The sequence below is a fragment of the Lissotriton vulgaris genome, chromosome 5 (genome assembly GCF_964263255.1).
Source record: "Lissotriton vulgaris chromosome 5, aLisVul1.2, whole genome shotgun sequence".
Lineage (NCBI taxonomy): Eukaryota > Metazoa > Chordata > Amphibia > Caudata > Salamandridae > Lissotriton > Lissotriton vulgaris.
In genome coordinates this window covers 1,720,133,987-1,720,151,313 of record NC_141693.1, presented here as the reverse complement: position 1 = coordinate 1,720,151,313, position 17,327 = coordinate 1,720,133,987, and positions in this window count along the sequence as shown.

The window sequence follows — 17,327 nt, the reverse complement described above, 5'->3', positions numbered from 1 at the left end:
CACAATGTAAAATGGAGACCAGTCTCCCATTCCTCAAGAAGATCACAATCTAAATCCTTAAAGTTCAGATAAATTAAAATTCTCATAACCCTTGGAATCCTCTTTTTTCAATGTATTTCCCTAGTATGGCACCATCCGATCATTTAGGTAGCTCTTTTTTCTTCAACCTCTCCCGTTTAATGGATTTTCCTTTTAATCCTACTGTTTTCTTTTGCGCCGTCTCATTTCTTACCATATTTTTAGTCTGTGTAGAGAATAAGTCCTCTAATAATTCCACTCTCCCATCTTTTCGTTCCCTGCTAATATCATGACAGATACTGCCGGCAAAGGCCTGACACGACACAACAAATAACTCACAATCTGGTGGCAGAGGCGCTAGCAATCAGCCGCCAATTATCTTAGTATTCACAGGTAATGAGAGGATTATATAAGGCCTTATACGTGTGCACAAAACCATCCCCATACATAAGACAAAGTTGTTTTTTTTGTTGCCTATTTCAAAACTAAAAAGAATATGATTCAGCACTGCATGTAAAGTTAATTTGATGAAAGACCAGCAGAAGACCACATAAGTAAACTTGACTCCTCCTATAATCATACGATGATCCAATGTTTATTCCACTTTTTTAGACTCTAGGGTAGTTGTATGCTACTCTTTTGCCAATGGTAGATAGCTATCACACCATGTTGTTCCAGAGATTTTCCATAAAATGTAACCACTTGCAAAGAAGCAATAGTGTTGAGGGTTGTGAGGAGCCACAAATTAAAATTATCATTGTTCACTTTAACGTTGTTACCTTGCAGGACACAAAGCGAGGTAAACAAAATGGCATTCTGTTTTTTTGCGTTAATATTGGCAAATGTATGCAGTCTGATGTGAGAATACTGTCCACCCTGAGAAAATGTTTCGAGTAAGTTCAGGAGAAGACCACGGTCATGTTGGTGACTGGTAAATGTGAAAGTTATAACACAAAGTCTTTAGAGCTTCCGTAAGTCCAAACTGTATCCTGCCGAGTGTGTGGACTCATTCACCAGTTGAGTATGAGTGTACTCGTGCCCCAACCCCAAAACCATTGGCACCAATAGAACAAACATTTTTAAGTGAGGAAAGTCAACGGGTTGGGTCAGGGTATCGCATTAAATACACCCTTGCCGTGTTCCTCATACCAAACACAAGTTCTAAATGGAACCACAGAACTTGGGATCAGCCACTAAAGAGCTAACACAAAACGATGTTTCACCGGTTTGCAAGTTCCCATATAAAGTAAAGTGCCCCACTCCAAAACTGTTGACACAAATAAAAGCACAATGATAAAACCTAGTTATAAAAGTGAGTTTAAGGAATTTTTTAAAGTGCTGATCTAGGTAGAGTTTACAGATGCAAGGGCTAATCACCTTGCACATGCTGAATAGTCTCCGTACAACTAGATTATTGCATGAAGACTGTCTGATAATAAGCGCCAGAAGCTGGATAAACCTCTAAACTTTAAAAAAAAAAAGAAAAAACAGCATAACCGTACATGTATCCCGCCCTTAAAGCTGTTTCCACAAATAACAGAATTGTTAAATGAACACGTTTTAAAAGTGACGCGGTGAGTGCAGAAACAGGAAGAAGTTACATGTTTAGGTGACCTCTGATGGGATTTCTTGCCTCTTGGGTCGTGCCACCACTCCCAACAAGCAGGCTAAGTGACATCAAGTGTATTCTAATCCGGCGGGCATCTCAATGCGTAGCACTACTTGTCCCCAATAAGCCTGGACCTTTACGCATTCCTAAATTTAGGTGTAAGAAAGTGGCCTCTATCTCACCACAACACTCACACTTCGCTTCTGTAGTGAGATCTATTTTATTTATGCAGTAGGGAGTGAGATAGGTACGTTGCAGAAAATTAAAGTGTAGTAGCTTGTATTTGTTATTAAAAGACATGGTACGCACCAGGCCTGATGCACTCACCCAATCCAGACCTGAGATTGGATTTCCCAAATCTCTGCAATTGCAATTTTATGTTACAAAGTAATGGGTTCTGTTGGGGGTTATGATTGTATTTTTGTTCTTATGGTTGTTACTACTATGAGCTTAGGGATACCTAACTGTATGGAATATCATGGAAGACCAGTATTCGGGCTACTGTTGATCTGTTGTGTGCACAGTGATATCAGATTTCTGCTCTCATATGGGGGTCTCGTCCTGTGTGTGCTGTTGCAAGTGTTTTTTAATGTTATGTGTACAGTTGTGAGCTTGTTTAAAGTCACCTATATGAAATATCTTGGCTGGGTTGAATGGATGTGCAAGATCCTCTTTTATCCCTCATAGGATCTTTGCTGTTATTCGTGAACGCCGACTAATATATGTATGTGTGTGTGTGTATATATATATATATTACCTACTGGCGGTCGCCAGTAGGTATATATAGTTAGGATTTTTTTCCTATGGAATTTCTGAAAATTCTATGTCGAATAACTTTGGCGTTTGTGTACGGAATTGGCTGAAGTTTTCAGGAAAATTGTACATTTTGTTTCTGAGCAGCCCCTGAAAATTTGGGGGGGTTTCGTCAAGGGGGGGCCGAGAAAACAGGGGGGTCCCAAAACGCGTTTTTCCCATTCATTTTTCCATAGGGCGGTTGGAATCACTTTTAGCTCGAACGGCTGAATGGATTTATACAAAACTTGGCAAAATTGTAGATTTGGTTTGCCCGACGTGCCTTTGCTATGTCTCAATATATGTGCTCAAGTGGATTTTGAGAAATTAACATTTGAAAAAACAGATATATCTGTGACAGCGTCCCGGTTAGCGCCCCGGTTCGCGTACCAGACGCGTAACGGAACTTCGCGAGGAGAAGCGGATTGGCTCCCCGGTGACTGTCAACATTCTAAACAGTCCGGAGCGGCCGCCATCTTGTGTCTCGGTAGGATCGAGACACAAGAGGTGGAAAAAACAAAGTGGGAAATGAGCATAAGGGGGCAGAGTACATCCTCCCTGACCCCCTAGGTTTGATGAGGGGGCTTTAAAAGGGCCCCGCGGGGCAAAAAAAAATAATTTTATTATCGTTTTTTTTGCGGGGGGAGCGCCCGGTACGCGCACCGGGAAGCGGTCCGGGGAGCGTAATATACGGAAAAAAGAATGAAAGAATGTTTAAATATTGTATGTTTATTGATTGTTCTTTTTGTTGTATTTTTTTTTTTTAATTTTTATTTAAGTACCAACATGTAGGTACCAATGCAGAGTCTAAAAATAAATATACACCGTTTTCTTTGGAGATATCTTGCATGTTGTTTCAGAAGTTATTGTGGTATATGGAATTCATAGCATAGTCTGTGAGGAAAGCAGAAAGAACATGGAGGCAGGAGATGATAAAGAGATGTTAAATACACATTGGAGATAATATAGTGGGAGAAAGGAAGTAACTATGAGCAAACTTACTATGTAACACAAAAAAAGTTGCACAGTATATTTTAAGTCTCAGTTTATATTTTATCTTTTTGGGTACTATTTTATAATTTTCATATTAAAAAGAATAACGTCTCAAACAATTTTAACTTTTAAAATTTACATTTATTGTTCTGATTTTTCATAATCTAAGAGAATTTGTAGCATTAAATCATCAGGAATGTCCTCCTTTTCATTCCAAGAATCACATTCACATTCTTCAGCACATTTAATTAATTCTTCGTCTAATGTGTCATCCAAAAAGTCAATTTCTTCATTTTCTTCCTTTGGATTGTTTTCAATCTTAATTTGAAAGGAAATATTATTTTCTTTCTGCTGTGCTTCCATTTTCTTGCTGTAAATTGCATTAAAAAAATATATCATTGGAGATAGGGCACTGTTGGGTTTAAGTTCACACAGGTGCTTGTGAGTTTTTAACAGTGAAGTAATCTTTGGGCAGTGCATGGTTTCAGGCAGGAAGTAAAACTATTAAAAAGTGCCTGTGATGAAGCTTAAGTAAATTCATAATTATACCACAGAAGCCTAACTCAATCAATAATTTAAATAATTAAGTCTTTCTCAATGACTAACTCTTATAGAGGGACAGTATGTAACTATCTGAAAACGTTTTCCTTATTTAATTTAAAGTGCATAACATAGTTCTCCTTTCAAATTTTCAAAATTATATCTTACCTTTGAAAAAGAAGTTAAAGTTCACAGTCAAAATGCTCTTGAAATGTACTTCAGGAAGTAGTAGTCAAAATGGCTGTGTTTCTCTCTTTTTCTTTATATATATTCAGGTACATAACCAATCAAATGTCATGAAATAATAGTAGAAAATGAAAGTAACATTTTAATATGTTTTCAATTCTAACACTTCATATGTGTTTCTGTCATGTAATTTACCTCAGGATATTTAGTCAGTCCTACAGCATAATTTTCTCAATGGAATTCCATCAAATTTGGGTAAATGGTAGGGACTGCTATATAGTAGGGCCTATTCTATATTTGATGAAAGTGTCTCCAGTGGTTTTTCTGTAAATTACTTTCCCACCTTTTTTTAGCGAGCGCTCACCGGTGCGCGCACCGGTACGCGAACCGGCAGCGTTACGGGAGTCCTCCTTTTTGTGTATCGGTAGAATTGAGACACAAGATGGAGGGGAAACAATGTTCGGAATGGGTAGAAGGGGGCACGGTAGACACTTTGTGACCCTCTAGGTTTTCTGAGGGGGGCTTAGGACGCTCTTATAGGCAAAAAAAAAAAGAATTGAAAAATTTCGCAGGGGAGCGCCCGGTACGTGCACCGGTAAGCGAACCGGGGAGCGTACTTTGATGAAAAATAGTGAAAAAAGTTAGAAAAAGATTAACGTTTAGAATGATCAGAGGTAGGGTAGCTCTGAAAAGAGCTATTGGGTTCTGTGGCTGATTTAGGTACCTACAAGTAGGTTCCAATGCACAGTTTTAAATTCAGGAGGAATATTCTATTCCCCTCATCTGAGAAGTGCACACCATCTCCTCTGTAGATGTCTTGCATGTTGTAATGCAAGTTATTGTTGTATATTGAACCCATTCTAAAGTCTCTCATGTAAGCAGAAAAAGATTTATTCACATGTTTCCGTGCTTTCTCAAATTGTGGACAAAATTGGTTGGACCAGTTCCATTTCTGTCTTTGGCATATATTGGAATATACCATGCCCCTTGAAAACCCTACGTCCAATAATGGACACCTTGATTCCAGTTATAACTCAAATTTGCAACCTGATGTTCTGTACAGGAACCTACCCGAGCCCTTTAAAAAAAACCCTACTGAAGCCCCTTCTGAAAAAATCTGGCCTAGATAAAACAGAGCTAAAAAATTACAGACCTATTGCCAACCTCCCTTTTCTGGCCAAAGTGGCAGAAAAGGTCATGAACATCCAACTTGCAGCTTTTATCGAGCAATACCATCTTCTCGACGAAACCCAATTTAGGTTTCGCAAGTTTCATGGAACAGAAACGGCTCTAATCAAGGCTGCGGATGACATTAGAGTAATCTGAGATCAAGGAGGCTCAGCACTGCTGGTGCTTTTAGATCTATCGGCAGCTTTCGACACGGTCGACCATCAGATCCTGGTCGACCGTGTTGAAAAGATGGGCGTGCTGGGCCTAGCCAAAGATCTACTGGCATCATTCCTGACGGATAGATCACAAGCAGTGACGCTAGGACCATTCGAATCAGCAGAGTTGTCCTTGCCATGTGGGGTACCTCAAGGTTCATCCCTAAGTCCGACACTATTTAACATCTATGTGTTGGACCTTGCTAAACCCATTAAAGCCCATGGGATGAACCTTACCTCATATGCGGATGACACTCAGCTGATTCTAACCATCAAAAATGATGGAGAAACTGTAGCGGAGAGTTTTAAAACGGGTATGCTGGCCATCGGACAATGGATGTCGGCAAACTGTTTAAAATTGAACTCCAAAAAAACTGAGGTGGTTATCTTTGGCCATCTTAGTCCCAATTGGTCCTCAGTTTGGTGGCCACCATCCTTTGGAGCCTTGCCTAAACCAACCCCCAAGGTGAGGAACTTAGGTGTTATCTTTGATAACAACCTGAATTTCATGGCGCATGCTAACCAGACAGCCGCCACGGCTTTTTACAAACTACGACTGGTAAAAAAGGTCCTTCCTTTTCTCCCAAAGAGCGCAGGCAAGACACTGGTAAGCGCGCTAGTCCTGTCTGCGTTAGATTACTGCAATGGCTTGTTAGCCAATGCTCAAATCAGGGTCATCAAGAAAATGCAGACAGTACAGAACGCAGCTGCCAGACTTCTCTCAGGAATTCCTAGATTCAAACCCATAGCTTACACCTTAGGAAGTTATCATTGGCTCATCATCAAGAACAGAATTAAATTTAAGACCTTGTGCATAGTTTATAAATCGCTGCACCAACAAGCCCCTCAATTCCTGAGAGACCACCTCACTCCATACAATCCTTCCCGACCTCTCCGTTCAGCTAAACTGAACGATCTGGTGGTACCCCGTACTAAATTGGTCACTTGGGGAGATCGACGTTTTCTGGTTGCTGCCCCGAAATTATGGAATACTCTCCCCCAATCCATCAGATCTAGCCCAAACCTCTTCTCATTCAGAAAGCAACTGAAAACCTGGTTGTTTAACTTCTAAGAGCATGAAGCCTAGCATAGGAGATGTTTGCAACAGTACAGCGCCGAGACGCCTGCGGGCAATTGTTCGCGCTTTATTAAATATCAAAAATAAAAAAAATAAATACCAAGGCAGTTTGGGGAAAAAGTGTCATCAATTGATGAAAGGTGTTCTTTAAAAGCATTTCCAGACCAACCCCAGTCATAGTGCCCAAATCATTTCCACCACAGTGCACTATTAACAGGTCAGGGTTTGGCAGATGCATACATTTTTTTATTAAAAACATATAAAATATATTTTTCATTTAAAAGAATAATACATTTTACAGATTTTGATAGTTGCTATTAAAAAACCATTGAAATTCACTGAAAAAACCATAGGTTATAGACCATATATAGTTAGGAATTAGCATTTACAAAACCTTGAAAATTCAATTAAAAAACCATAGGTTATAGACCATATATAGTTAGGGATTAGCATTTACAAAACCTTATTATACTCGCACAAAACCATTGAAATTCGCATATATAGTTAGTTGCACTAACTATATATCGCGCACCCGCAATCCACTGCTGATGATGTCACATATTACATCATTCATGACATGGTCAGTGACATCACTGTTGACATCACTGATGACAACTCAAATGACATCACTGATGACAACATCCAGTGACTGTATGTTTCTGTAAAGTTAAAATATGTCTTACATATTGAAGAATGAGTGGATGTATAAATGTGTGGATGAAGGATTTAGTAGATGCATGACTGATTGTATGAGAGAGTGATTAAATGTGTCTCACTGAGTGCATGTGTTAGTGATTAAACTGTCTTAATTTGTGCATTATTATATCTGTTGTTCTGCAAAACTGCTGCATGTGTTGATCAGTAGCTATATGAGTAACTATATGGGTTATTGATTGGTTGCCCAAGTATTTGTATGGGAGAGTGAGTGTGTGTGTGGGGGTGGCTGGGAGGTGTGTGACTCTGTGCATAGATGTGTGAACAGTTGATTCACTAGATGTATGCGTTCAAAACTGCATGTGGAAACAGCTGTATGGGTGGTTGACTGTGTGCATGAGTGTATTGGTGAGTGAATGGATATCTCAATGCTACATGTCAAAGTAAGTACATATGTAAAACACAGTACATGTGAGAGTTGACATATATAAATTACTGTGTTTAAGAGCCAGTGAATGTGTGAGTGGCTGCATGGATCATTGAAAACTTGTATCAGTGATTGTATAAGAGAGTAAATATGTGTTAGAATATGTTTCAATAAGTAAGGTGTGTATAACTGTATAGTTGAGGAAATGGAGGTGTGATTGATTCTTTGCATGACTGTCTAGGTGTATGAGTAACTCCATGGATGAGTGACAATCTGTGAGTGTCTGTTTTCACTGAGTGTATCTAAGGTTATATCAGAGTCTGTAGAGGTTCATCGTATTAACACATGAATGATGTCATCTGTGATGTTGTCAGTGATGTCATTTGAGGTGTCATCAGTGATGTCACTGACCATGTCATGAATGATGTAATATGTGACATCATCAGCAGTGGATTGCGGGTGCGCGATATATAGTTAGTGCAACTAACTATATATGCGAATTTCAATGGTTTTGTGTGAGTAAAATAAGGTTTTGTAAATGCTAATCCCGAACTATATACCTATAACCTATGGTTTTTTAATTGTGTATATATATATATATATATATATATATATATATATTCAAACACATGGTAGCCCAATGAGCCTCACACGAGTCGGAGAGAAGGTTACCAGCCTTTAATAATTGGTATGGCAAGAAGCAGCAGTCCGTGCAATCAGCAGCCTCTCCTGCTCCTTACGCGTTTCGAGAACATCTCTTCATCAGAGGAAATTAAGGAAAGGTTTGCGCTTGTCCGGCAGTTATATATCCTTCAAGCTCTGAACATGTTCTATATCTGATCGCGACTTCTAGCCGCAGATTCCTTACCTTTAAATTTTCTAGCCATCAGATTGGATTCTGAAGATTTTTCATGAGCAGTACCCCTGCGCTCCAGTAGTGCGCTGATGTTAATTCTTTTCATTCCGCGCAAGCCAGTGCTGATCTAGAGAAGAGCTACTCCTTAGTCACTGTTTGAATGGAGAATTTTTACTTTTTGTCAAATCTTTTGTCCTCCTGATGTTGTGGGAATGCCCTCCAAGAATACCGGCTTCAAGCCCTGTGGAGCCTGTCACCAACTGATGTCGGTGACGAATCTGCAGCTTGTATGCTGTGGTGTCTCTAGTGCGACCACAACCTGAAGTTGTGCTCTGACTGCCGCGCCATGAATCCTAAGGGCTTGCGGGAGCAACCCCTCAACTCTTGGAGGGTCGACAGCTGACGCTGCAACACTTGCGGTCCCAGTTGAGGGAAGGTCCCAGAAGCAGTGGCGTAGTCTGAGGTCTTCGTCCTGTTCCAATTCCTCAAGACGCTCAAGTAAATCCTATAAGAAGAAGTCAAAGAGGTCTCCGACTTCTCGTTTGTCGGCCTCCTTTCATGGAGCATCGTCATTCGAGGCCTGGGTCAGCTGTAGAGCCTGCTCCTGGGCCGACTTTGCGCCTTCCTAATTTTTTGGGCGCCTGAGTAACCCCCACCCATCTTAGAGTTTTATGAGACTAGGTGCCTGATATTTGGGCACCCCGATACCACCGCACACCTGCAGGCCCTGAGGGGTCAGAAGGGACCCGATCTTGTTCTGCACCAGTGGCTCTGGCCCGGCTCCACAAGGATCTTGAATCCGGACCGGTGCCGGTTGTGCCATTTTGACCTTTCTGGTGCCCGTTCCACTGCCGGTGCTCCGGCGCCGCCAATCCTCATTCTGATCCCCAACACTTTATCCAGCTCCGATGGGGGCCTTGCCTCCTAGATCGAAGCTTAACTAAAATTCCATAGGGTTAGAACTCTGGAGGAATGGGAGGGGCCTGAAGAATATCAGCCCTATAAAGAAAACTCCAACATGGACTGGTGAGGGGAACTAGGTGAAGCCATCAACCTGCTGGAGCTCTGTGCAATCCAACTGGCATTAAAAGCCTTCCTACCCTCCATCAAGGGAAGGCTATTACAGGTGTTCACAGACAACCCCACCTCCATGTGGTACTGCAACAAACAGGGCAGGGTGAAGTTGTGGACCCTTTGTCAGGAGGCCCTGTGTCTATGGACATGGCTGGAACAGCAGGGCAAATCCCTACTGTTTCAACACCTGGCGAGCTCTCTGAGCACCAGAGTAGATGAGCTCAGCTGTTTATACCTAGCGGAACACAATTGGCATCTCCAACCAGAGGTGGCACAAGGTCTCTTTCAACAGTTGGGAGAGCCTTGGTTAGATCTGCTCACCTCCTCTGAGAATGTGCAATGTCAGCAGTTTTGCTTGTTGGAGTTCCCAAAGTGGCTCTCGCTTGGAGCAGCTTTTCGTCTTGAGTGGCCACAGGCCTCCTACACGTCTTTCTGCCCATACCATACTTGCCCGGAGTTCTCAAGAAGATCAAGAATGGCTGGGCCCCAAGTCATCCTTGTGGCTCCGAATTAGGTACGGAGAGTCTGGAATCTTGAGCTATTGAGGATGGCCATCGATCCTCTGATCAGGCTGCCCTGTTAAGTGGATCTTCAGTCACAGCAGCAGGAGAGGGTCCTCCAACTGAACCTGTCCAGTTTCCAGCTTCTTTTGTGGTGATTGTGAACATTAGTTGGGAGCCTTCGACTTTCCTCCCGAAGTCTGTAATGTCATCTTGGTATCCCTGCACCAAGGCAGTATATGCTTGCCATTGGAAATAATTTATTTATTTTTTTATTTGAAAGTTTTCTATAGCGCGAACAAGATATTTGCAGATATCAGAGCGCTTTACAATGCAGGGGATACCAACAAGAGAATGAAAAACAGGTCATTAAGGAGTAAAGTAGCAGCGATACAACAATAAAGCAAATATTACAGATAAATGTGTGCACAGATAGTCAGGTAAGCCAATAGTACAGGTAAAACACATAGTCATAGGAATCGAACAGAATAATAAAAATCGGTGCAGAATCTTTACAGCTCAACATTAATAGGTCAAGTGTATTTGGCCATGAGGATAGCTTTTACTTCTTTCTTAAAAAGTGTGAAGGAGGAGATGAGCCTGGTTTCAGGAGGGAGTGAGTTCCAGATCCTGGGTGCCATTCCTGAGAAAGAGCGTTTATAGGATTTTCCTTCCGGAATCTTCGAGGTTTTAGCAGAAGATTGTTTGAGCCTCTAGTGTTTCTAGAGCCGCCCGAGATAGACAGCTTCTGAGTGAGGTATCCAGGGGAGCTCAGGTGTACAGCCTTGTGTGTCATGCAGGCTATTTTCAGATGTATTCTGGCTTCAAACGGCAGCCAGTTCAAGGATTTCAAGTCAGGGGAGATATGTGAGTGTTTTTTTGACCCCGTGATGAGTCTCGCTGCAGCGTTTAGAGAAGCTCTTAAGGGTGCAGTAGTCGTTAGCGGGAGACCGCAGAGGGCGATGCTGCGGTATTCAATTCGCGGGATTACTAGTGCTTGTACTGCAGTTTGGAAGTCTTTGGCTGGCAGGAAGGGTTTAAGTTTCCTCAGGGTGTTGATTTGGAAGTTCGCTCCTTTAGTAGCCTTGCTGATATGTTGCTGCATGTTGAGATTGGAGTCGAGAGTTATGCCTAGAGATTTTGCTGAATCCACTAAGGTGGGCTGGACATTGAGTGCAGTTAGCTGTTTAAGCCAAGTTTGAGTGGTAGAGATCTTCACGGGAGGTGAGATCAGGAGGAACTCTGTTTTCTGAGCATTGAGTTTGAGATGATTATTGGCAAGCCATGATTGGGTGTTTCTGATCGTTGAGTTCAGGAGTGAAATGTCATTGGGGGATTGTAATTTGAGATATAGTTGGGTGTCATCTGCGTACATGTGAAAGAGTACATTGGATGCTTGTAGTAAGGTGGTGAGAGGCTCCATAACTAGGTTGAACAGAGTTGGTGATAGGGAAGATCCTTGGGGGACGCCTAACGAAACAGGTATTGGCGAGGACATCAGGTTGTTACTCTTGAATTTCTGCGTCCTGTTATGCAGAAAGGAGGAGAACCACTTGAGAACAGTCCCAGATATACCCATTCTTGAGTTCAAGAGATTGAGTAGATTGTCATGTTTAACAGTGTCGAATGCTGAAGAGAGATCACGAAGGATGAGGAGGCAGGTATCATTTTGATCTAGGATTTGAAGGGCGTCGTCAATTATGTGGTTCATAGCAGTTTCCGTACTGTGTCCTGTTCGGAATCCTGATTGATGTGGGTTGAGGAGATCAAACTGATCAATGTGTTTAGTCAGTTGCAATTGTGCGCATTTTTCCAGTAGTTTGGCGAGGGTGGGAATATTGGTAATGGGGCGGTAGTTGTTCAGGTCGGATGGGTCGGCGGTAGGTTTCTTTAGTAAAGGTGTGACTTGTCCAACTTTGAGGGAGTCTGGGAAGGTTCCTTGTTGGAGCGAGCTGTTGATAATTTTAGTCCAGAGTGGTAGGAGCAATGGGGTGAAATCTTTGACAGCATTAGCAGGGAGGGGATCCGTGAGGTGATTGGAGGGTTTCAAGGTGCTGAGCAGTTTGCCTATTTCTTCTTCGGAGTAGGTGTCGAAGGAGGACCATGTAGCATTGTTTTTTAGTTCGGAGGGTGATATGCAATTGGGTGTGACGAAGAGGTTTGCGTCAGTGCGGAGATCACTCATTATGTTGTCAGTTTTTTGGGTAAAGAAAGCGGCGAAGTCTTCACAGGAGGGAGCTTCGCATAAAGTACTTAGAGGTTGGGGTTGTTCCTTGGCTTGTGTTCTGATTAGCTCAAACAGTTTTCTTGGGCGGTTTTTTAAAAGGCCTTGTTCATCTTCCCCTCCTTCACAGTTTATCATGCCTCCATGAGACCTTAATCTGGTCTTAGCCTTCTTGATGTGTGCTCCTTTCAAAACTCTCCATAACTGTCCCCACAGTCTTCCTATGATGAAAACAGCCTTCCTTGTGGCTATTAAATCTGCACGAAGAGTGAATGAGCTGCAGGCCCTGTCATCTAAGCCGCCTTACCTCTCAATCTTTCTTGATAAACTGGTGCTCGCTCAAGAGCCTCCTTTATTCCGAAAGGGCTTACTCCATTTCATGTAGGCCAATCCATCACACTGCCTACTTTTTAGGCTCCTCCACATCTCTCTGAAGAAGAGGAGCAACTCCACCGTCTAGACCCAAAAAGATCATTGATTTTTGACTTTGACCGCACTCGAGAGTTCCGGGAAGATGACCAACTGTTTGTGGGGTATTTTGGTGCAAACAAGAAGGTCAGGCTGTGGAGAAGCTGACAGTCTCCAGATTGGTTGTGCTCAGCATTAAAATCTGCTATGCACTGGCTAAGAAGCAATCTCCAGAGGATTTGCAAGCTCATTCCACCAGCGCTAAATTGTTAGCTCGCGGAGTTTCGGTCCTGGACATCTGCCAGGCAGCAACGTGGGCTTCCCTGCACACGTTCGCCAAACTGTGTCTAGGCAGCCAGGTCAATAGGGATGGGCACATTGCCCATTCAGTTGTGCAAGACTTCCTTGTTTGAAATTGGTCTGCAGACCCACCCCTGGGATGATGTTGCTTGGGTATCTATTCAAAGGTAAGGAATCTGAAGCTAGAAGTCTCTATCTAATGAACAAGTTACTTACCTTCAGTAACCATTTTCTGGTAGAGACTATAGCCGCAGATACAAACCCCCAATCCTCCTCCCCCCTATCCTGCAAGCGGATTTCTAGGAACAAGGCTGATTCTTTTCGGGACCCTACTTTTCCACACTAGTGGTCTGTGTTCTTCATGGCTCCGTGCTTCTGGCTTGAAAGTTGTGAAAAGAAACTGACTTCAGCGTACCTAGGTTGCACCTATAGAAGTTCAGCGGATGTCACATGCGGAGCCGAATGACGCCACATACCGGCGCGCAGGTGGTACTGCTCACAAAAAACTTTGGCTCCAGTTGGACATCTGGGAAATTAAAGGTAAGGAATATGCTGCTTGATACCATTTCTATCAGATAAGGAGTTACCAAAGGTAAGTAACTTGGGGGCAGATTTATCAAAATACCTATTTGCGATTCTCAAAGAACGATTTTTTGAGAATCACTATTTGAGAATTGCAAAATGGTATGTGTTAGAACTGGGGGTCTCTGGTTGGCACAGGTAGGTTCTTGTGACAAGCAGGGACCCTCTCATCTTGTCAGGGCAAGGGAATTACCCTCTTAAAATAACCCCTGCCCACCCTCTAAGCAGCGTGGCGCGAGCAGTCCAGGCTAGTTCAGAGGCAGTGTAAGTTAAGCATTTGTGACCACATACATCAACCCAGTGACAACTCTACAAATGGACACCACACAAGGTTTTAGATCAAAATTAAGTATACTTTATATAGAATTATCACAAGACTAATGAACGACAAAAAGAATCCACAGTACTATTAAATTTCAAGAGTTCTGGTTAAAAAGGGGTAAATCAAAGTTCTGTGCGAGTCGGTAGCCTTGTCCGGCTACGGCGTGCTGAAAGAACAGAGTCAAACAAATCCAGCAGACCGCGGCGGTCCGGGCCCACTCAAATGTCGACAGACTCAAACACAGATCCTTTTCCTTGGGGCGGCCGGCACAGATGTGTGAGCCGGTTCCGGTGATCGTCGCGGTGCAGGAAAAGAAAGCGTTGCAGGTCACGGTGTCCCTTCCGTAGCGGTGCAGGCTACCGCTTGTTGACCGCGTCGGTGAGCTCAGAGCTTGCGTTGTTCGGGGCGGACGTTGCTCGTTGCGGTGCTTCCAGCTTTACGGTGCGGCATTCGAGCCGGAGTTCGGGAGCTGGCGTCGGTCAGTCCGGGCAGCGGTGCGAGTCGGGCGGTCAGGCCAGTTCGATTCGGTGTAGTGAGGCGTTGCACGTTGCGGTGTCCTTCCAGTCGCGGTGCAGGCTATGGCTCGTTGACGGTGTCGAGAAAGAGTCGGTGTGCATAGAACTTGTGTTGTTCGAGGCGGGTGTTGCTCAGTGCAGTGCCAACAGGACACTGGGCCGGTCGTGAGAGTAGGTCACCGCTCCCTGCCTCTGTAGCCACTGGAACAGTAGCAATTCACAAAGGCTGGTGAAGTCCATTGGTCTGGGGACTTCGGTCAGGGGGCAAGCTTTCTTCCATGCCCTTGGAGATCTTGAAAAGCAAAGGTAAAATCCACAAAGGCCTTTCTCCTCTCTAAGCAGCCAGGCAACCACTGCAGGCCAATCCCCCAAGCAGCACTTGAGCTTGGGAATAGTCTCCTCAGTTTCTTCAGGTTCCTTCTCCACAGCAGAGGTTTCTTCTTGTCAGTTCCAGGAGTGATCTAATTTCATGGGCTCAGGGTCCCAATACTTATACCCCAAAATCCTTTATTCTCTGAGAGGAGAGGGGCCAGTGCCCAGTTCAAGCCAGTTCTGAAGCACTCTGTTTACCAGACTTCTCCTTTCCTTTCGCAGTGCAGGGCAGGAGCATCAGACCCCCCCAAAGGAGGTGGAGTCAGCATTATGGAAGGCAAGTACAGTCCTGGAGCACTTTGTTGACAGTTTCCTTCTCTTCTTTCAGTGTGCAGGGCAGAGACATCAGGCGCACCACAGGGGGTGGAGCCAGCACTGTGGGGTGCAGGCACAGTCCTATTCAGGTCCTAGGTGCAACCCCTCCCTCCCATCTAGATGCAGATCTCTCTATTCACCACCGGGCTGCCCCAGCCTGTCTCCTGGAATCGCCCAGCCCTGTCACACACAAACCCAGACAAAGAATACACAACCTCCCAGAGGCAGGCTCAAATGGTTAGGCAAGCAAATACCTACTTTCTAAAAGTGGTATTTGCAAACACAGAATATTAAAATAAACTTCACTAAAAGATGTATTATATTATTCTGAGTCCAGGCATACTAAACTCGAATTTGTACCATGTTATCTGGGTCTGCTAGGATTATAAACATGTAACAATCCAGCAGCAAATTCTATCCTATGGGGAACAGGTAGCCTTGCAATAGTGAAAAATGAAAATGTCTGTATTCACTATTAGGACATGCCGCACACATCAGGGCTTGTCCTACCTTATACTTACAATGCACCCTGCCAGTGGGCCTACCATAGGGGTGACTAAAATGCTAGAAAAACTGATTCAACGGCAGCTTAACAGCTTTATTGAAGAAAGCAATGCCCTACATGAAACTCAGTCTGGCTTTAGGGCCGGCTTTAGCACCGAGACATATTTACAACAAGGGGTGGTGAGGGACAGAGTCTCTGAATTAAGCAGAAAGCTCTCACCCAGTCAAGAGATCAGGGCTAGATCCAACACCGTTTTTTAGCTCACTGCACCATCCCAGTTTCAGAACCTGGCTGTATGCAAATTAGTCTGTTCCTGTCCCAGTGCATGATGGGAACAGGGCAAACCAAACTACAAAAGCCAATTCTTACACTGGGAAGGAAACAAGCTCCCGGGGACCGCTTTCTGGCATTACAGCCGTCTTCGGCCCGGTTTGCTTGAATCCTGATGGTGCAATGAGCAAGGGTCTCACATCTGAGAATACCCTTCCACGCTTAGGGTGGACAAAAATATTTACAACAAGGGGTGGTGAGGGACAGAGTCTCTGAATTAAGCAGAAAGCTCTCACCCAGTCAAGAGATCAGGGCTAGATCCAACACCGTTTTTTAGCTCACTGCACCATCCCAGTTTCAGAACCTGGCTGTATGCAAATTAGTCTGTTCCTGTCCCAGTGCATGATGGGAACAGGGCAAACCAAACTACAAAAGCCAATTCTTACACTGGGAAGGAAACAAGCTCCCGGGGACCGGTTTCTGGCATTACAGCCGTCTTCGGCCCGGTTTGCTTGAATCCTGATGGTGCAATGAGCAAGGGTCTCACATCTGAGAATACCCTCTGAGAATTGGCTTGGTAGTTTAGTCTGCCCTGTTCCCATGATGCACTGGGCCAGGGACAGACTGATTTGCATATAGCCAGGTTCTGAGCTGGGATGGGGCAGTGAGATAAATAACGGTGATGGATCAAGCCCTGATCTTTGGACTGGGTAAGAGTGGTCTGTTTAACTCAGACACTCTGTTCATCACCACCCCCTTTTTGTAAATCGTTTTTGGCCACTATAGGTGTGGCAGGGTATACTCAGACATGAGTCCCTTTCTCACTGCTCCATCAGGATTCAAGCAAGCCGGGCCGAAGAAGGCCCGGTAGCTTGTCTCCTTTCTGGTGAAGAATTTGCTTGGTAGTTTAGTCTGCCCTGTTCCCATGATGCACTGGGCCAGGGACAGACTGATTTGCATATAGCCAGGTTCTGAGCTGGGATGGGGCAGTGAGATAAATAACGGTGATGGATCAAGCCCTGATCTTTGGACTGGGTAAGAGTGGTCTGTTTAACTCAGACACTCTGTTCATCACCACCCCCTTTTTGTAAATCGTTTTTGGCCACTATAGATGTGGCAGGGTATACTCAGACATGAGTCCCTTTCTCACTGCTCCATCAGGATTCAAACAAGCCAGGCCGAAGAAGGCCCGGTAGCATATCTCCTTTCTGGTGAAGAATTGGCTTGGTAGTTTAGTCTGCCCTGTTCCCATGATGCACTGGGCCAGGGACAGACTGATTTGCATATAGCCAGGTTCTGAGCTGGGATGGGGCAGTAAAATAAATAACGGTGATGGATCAAGCCCTGATCTTTGGACTGGGTAAGAGTGGTCTGTTTAACTCAGACACTCTGTTCATCACCA